This window comes from Anolis sagrei, chromosome 3 (assembly GCF_037176765.1).
Source record: "Anolis sagrei isolate rAnoSag1 chromosome 3, rAnoSag1.mat, whole genome shotgun sequence".
Classification (NCBI taxonomy): domain Eukaryota; kingdom Metazoa; phylum Chordata; class Lepidosauria; order Squamata; family Dactyloidae; genus Anolis; species Anolis sagrei.
This window is the reverse complement of record NC_090023.1, coordinates 111,954,367-111,960,270: the sequence shown is the minus strand read 5'-3', so window position 1 is coordinate 111,960,270 and position 5,904 is coordinate 111,954,367.

The window sequence follows — 5,904 nt, the reverse complement described above, 5'->3', positions numbered from 1 at the left end:
GTCAGGAAGTTCTTCCTAATGTTCAGATGGAATCTCATCTCTTGTAGTTTGAAGCCATTGTTCCGCGTCCTAGTCTCCAAGGAAGCAGAAAACAAGCTTGCTCCCTCCTCCCTGTGGCTTCCTCTCACATATTTATACATGGCTATCATATCTCCTCTCAGCCTTCTCTTCTTCAGGCTAAACATGCCTAGTTCCCTAAGCCGCTCCTCATAGGGCTTGTTCTCCAGACCCTTGATCATTTTAGTCGCCCTCCTCTGGACACATTCCAGCTTGTCAATATCTCTCTTGAATTGTGGTGCACAGAATTGGACACAATATTCCAGATGTGGTCTAACCAAAGCAGAATAGAGGGGTAGCATTACTTCCTTAGATCTAGACACTATGCTCCTATTGATGCAGGCCAAAATCCCATTGGCATTTTTGCCGCCACATCACATTGTTGGTTCATGTTTAACTTGTTGTCCACGAGGACTCCAAGATCTTTTTCACACGTACTGCTCTCGAGCCAGGCATCACCCATTCTGTATCTTTGCATTTCATTTTTTCTGCCAAAGTGGAGTATCTTGCATTTGTCACTGTTGAACTTCATTTTTTTAGTTTTGGCCCATCTCTCTAATCTGTCAAGATCGTTTTGAATTCTGCTCCTGTCCTCTGGACTATTGGCTATCACTCCCAATTTGGTGTCATCTGCAAACTTGATGATCCTGCCTTCTAGCCCTTCATCTAAGTCGTTAATAAAGATGTTGAACAGGACCGGGCCCAGGACGGAACCCTGCGGCACTCCACTTGTCGCTTCTTTCCAAGATGAAGAGGAAGCATTAGTGAGCACTCTCTGTGTTCGTCCACTTAACCAATTACAGATCCACCTCACCGTAGTTTTGCCTAGCCCACATTGGACTAGTTTCCTTGCCAGAAGGTCATGGGGGACCTTGTCAAAGGCCTTACTGAAATCCAGGTACGCTACATCCACGGCATTCCCCGCATCTACCCAGCTTGTAGCTCTATCGAAGAAAGAGATCAGATTAGTCTGGCATGACTTGTTTTTGATAAATCCATGTTGACTATTAGCGATGACTGCATTTGTTTCTAAGTGTTTGCAGACCGCTTCCTTAACAATCTTTTCCAGAATCTTGCCCAGTATCGACGTGAGGCTGACCGGACGGTAGTTGTTTGGGTCATCCTTTTTTCCCTTCTTGAAGATTGGGACAACATTGGCCCTCCTCCAATCTGCTGGAACTTCTCCCGTTCTCCAAGAACTCTCAAAGATGGTTGCCAGTGGTTCCGAAATGACTTCCGCTAGTTCCTTCAATACTCTGGGGTGTAGTTGATCTGGCCCTGGGGACTTGAACTCATTAAGAGCGGCCAGGTATTCCTGGACGACTTCTTTCCCAATTTGGGGTTGGATGTCCTCCAATCCCTCATCCACTCCATCTTGCTGAGGTTGAAGACTCTCTTTTTGTGAGAAGACCGAGGCAAAGAAGGCATTAAGTAGTTCTGCCTTTTCCCTATCCCCTGTCAGCATTGCCCCATCTTCTCCTCGAAGAGGTCCTATTGCCTCCTTGTTTTTCCTTTTTCTACTGACATAAGAATAGAAGCCCTTTTTATTGTTTTTAATGTCCCTGGCAAGTCTGAGCTCGTTTTTTGCTTTAGCCTTGCGGACCTTTTCCCTACAGGCGTTGGCTATTTGTTTGAATTCTTCTTTGGTGATTTCTCCCTTTTTCCACTTCTTGTGCATGTCTCTTTTGTGTCTTAGCACAGTTAGAAGTTCTTTGGACATCCATTCTGGCTTCTTTGCACTTGTCCTATTTTTTCTCTTTGTTGGCACGGTTTGCAATTGCGCCTTGAGTATTTCACTCTTGAGAAATTCCCATCCATCCGTAACCCCCTTGTCTTTTAGTATCTGTGTCCACGGAATGCTGCTCAGCGTTTCCTTCATTATTTGGAAATCAGCTCTCCTAAAGTCCAAAATGCGGGTTTGACTTGTCTTAGGTTCGGCCTTCCTTTGTACCTCAAATTGCAGGAGCACATGGTCACTTGCCCCTAAGGATCCTACCACTTCGACCGCATCGATCAGGTCCTCCGCATTTGTTAGGATGAGATCAAGAGTAGCCAATCCCCTTGTTGCCTCTTCTACCTTCTGGACCATGAAATTGTCTGCAAGGCAAGCGAGGAATTTGTTGGACCTTGTACTCTTGGCCGAGTTTGTTTTCCAGCAAATATCAGGATAGTTGAAATCGCCCATGACTACTACATCTCTTTTCTGTGCCTGTTTGGTCAACTGTTGGCAGAAGACTTCATCAAGTTCTTCCTCCTGGCTTGGGGGTCTGTAGTAGACGCCTACAACGACATCTTTTTGAGTCCCAGTTCCCTTGATTCTTATCCAGATGATTTCAAGCTGGTTTCCCAGATTGCTGTCTTGAATCTCTTCTGCAGCATAAGAGTTTTTGACATATAAGGCTACTCCGCCTCCTCTCCCCTTTGTTTGGTTTCTGTGAAAGAGGTTATACCCCTCAATATCTACATTCCAGTGATAGGAGTCATCCCACCAGGTTTCAGTGATGGCTATGATATCATATTTGTGGTGTTGTGCTAAAAGTTGGAGTTCGTCTTGTTTATTTCCCATGCTCTGTGCATTAGTGTAAAGACATGTGAGCCCCTGGGATCTTCCCTTGAGCTGTTTAATTGGGATTATTGTGCTTTTGGTACTTGGTCTTTGTTGTGTTTGTGCAGCCCTCCGTTTAGCCTTCTGGCGATTCCCAGACATTATGGGTAAAGTAGTGTTCGCAAGGCTGTTGTCCCCCTCCCCCGGTGGACCTAGTTTAAAGTGCGTCTAATGAGGTTTGCGAGTCTGTGAGCAAAAAGGTGTTTTCCTACTTGTGTGAGATGCACCCCATCCCTTGCCAGTAGGCCATCCTCCTGGAAAAGCAGGCCATGGTCGAGGAAGCCAAAGTGTTCCTCCTGACACCATTTTCTAAGCCAGTCATTGACCTGTACTATTTTTCTGGCTCTTGTGGGTCCGTGTCTTACAACAGGGAGGAGGGATGAAAAGACCACCTGTACATTACATTCTTTTAGCTTTGCTCCTAGAGCTCGAAAATCATTTGTGATCTTTTGAAACGTATGCCTTGCAGTATCATTGGTTCCTACATGAATCAACATGAGGGGAGGAGGGTGATAGGGCTTGAGGAGCCTGGTGAGCCTCTGAGTGATATGGTGTATTTTTGCCCCCGGTAGGCAGCATATTTCTCGAGTCATCCCATCTGGTCTGGAAATGACAGCTTCCGTTCCTCTAAGGAGGGAGTCGCCTACTACCAAGACCTGTTTACTTTCAGGAATGACAGGGCCCCTTTTGTGCAATGTAGTGTGTAGGTCTCCAGAAAAGTGATCCTGTTGGTGTGAATTGTGTAGGTGAAAAGTGTTGTCCTCCTCTTCGACATCCCCGGTGCATTCATCAAGGACAATCCATTGAGATTCGTCCAAGAGCCTATGGTTCTCCTGTATGTGTTCCTGTTGCTCCTGGTCTATGGTTGGGGATGGTACACCTGCACGATTGTGCAAGTGTGAATGTTGTGAAGTGTTGTCCCAGTCAGGGCTATCCCCTGCACACTGATCAAGGATGAGCCACTGATCAGTATCTAAGCCATTCTGGTCTTCCCCAATATGTTGCGTTTCTTGGTCAGGTGCTAGTTGTGTGAGAATTTGGAATCTATTGTGTAACTGCAGCTGAGCGGAAGTATTCTGAGGAGGCTTCCGGGTCCTATGTGTCCTTCTAAGGGTGACATTTCTCCAAGCCTGAGGGTTGTCCACATCTGAGGTGCTGTTCTGTTGAGCCTCCCCGTAATGTTGGTGTGATATGGGCTGCGTGTCTAGGCCAGTGTGGTGTGTGGTGTCTAAGAACAGCTCAAGTTCCTGAATGTCCTTAAGGGTCTTAATACGGTCCTCGAGTTGTCCTATCCTGTGTTCCATGCGAGTGTTCTGTGTACACTTGGGGCAGATGTAATTGAGTAATTGTAGTGTGAAAAAGCTGAACATGCCACAGCTTGTGCATGAGACGGGAAGTTTTCGTGTTTGTTCCATCTGGAGGTTGCTAATGACCTCCTCTTGGTGTGTGTTTGATGTTGTCTGTATGCAGGGGTGAAAGTATAGGTTACTGAGTGTACGAGTATATAAACACTGGTTTATATAGGATAACCAGGAAGCCCCGCCTCTCAAACAAAGCAATTAAGTTTCAATAGTGACCAGAAGTATGGATCACTATGAGGTCACCTTCTTTCAGAATGTCCCAATTGTGGTGTTTTCTCTCACAATATCCAAATGTTTCCAAGTCATTTGTGATGTTTTTCTAATGCATTTGCTTTGCACTTGCCATCTTCAGACCTTTTTTAGTCTGTCCCCCCACCTTATGACACCCTCCCTACATTAGAGAAGACAAAGGCCAGTCAGTGATTCTGGTGGGTTTTCTTAGGATCAAAGCAGAATTAATATTAATATGTGAAATACATCTTGTCTTCTCCCTGTGTTTGGTGATAGTCATGATCACACTAAGAATGGAAAAATAATAATTCCTCCAAGGAGAACAATTAATTAATTGAAATACATCAAAAAGTTGGAAAGCAGACAAGAAGGGGATGAAATAGCAACAATGAGACAACACAGTTCAAAAACAACCATTGCCACCTGGAAAAAGGATTGTATGCATTACATTTTTAACCCATAGGTAAAAACACTATGCAGAAATAGTGTATGGATGCAGAATTTTATGGAGCATGCCATATTGGGATGTTACATCTTATTACCACTCAAGTGTTTCAAAGGAAGGGCAGGACAGGCAGACTTTGGTAGTTGGAGCCACCTAAATAGTAGGAACTATTTTGTACCCATTTACACATTTAGGCTCTAATATCCATTTAATCACATTCTTCTTTGGAGTGGATCATTTTCAACATTTTTTTTTAAAAGAAATGATCAAATAAGCAAACAGCCAAGATTTCTCAGCCAATGAGCCTAAAAATAAGTATAGAAAGATATGTGTATGTGTGTGTGTTTATCCTATAAAAATCATATTCCTGTGGTCACATTTTTATATCTGACTCTGTGTATGTGTGCTTGTGAGGCAGCATCCTAAGGTATAAAATATCTACAGAAACATTGTGCATTTGTTAATAGATTTATTTTAGTGACCTTCATTTTAATTGCTTACCACTGTGGCCTTTTCCAGCAGTGCTAGTGCAACCTTTAAAAATAATAGTGCCAGTGTCAATCACACAAAAAACAACATAGAAAACCCTCTGCAAAATGATCAATTAAGCCTTAAGTACAAATGCAATGCAGAGCCAAGCAACAGCAAACTGGCTGAACACACAGCAGCCTAAGCAAAGTGTACAATTAGCTTCAAATGCCAAACTTCACATGCAAGAAAAGTGGATGTACATTAGGGAAGGGGGGAAATCCATAGTGAATTCTGTATGCATGTCAAATAGACTTAAGAATTTTGGTGAACAAAAGCCATTCTACTAGCCTCACTTGCAAAGGATATAATTAGTAATTCTTTCAGTTTTCCGGGTAGAGATTGAACATATGAAAAATAATAGGCTGTCAATACCCACAAGGGTTAGTAGTGGGAACTTAACAAAGGAATATATTTTAGGACAACAGTTTCTGAGATAAAAGTATGTGGTGAGTCTTTACAGATTTTTTTTTGCCAGAAAACCATTTGCTTTAAATGGATCCAACAGAGTTTGTTTATATGTTGTCTCCCCCCCCCCTCCAAAAAAAAATAACATAAGGGACAGGGCACTTTTATGACAGCTAACTGAAGTTTCAGAGGTCACCACATGGTCCTTAGAAATCCAACTGTCAGATAACAAAGCATTAATGTGCACTGCATCTGAAAGACAGGACCCA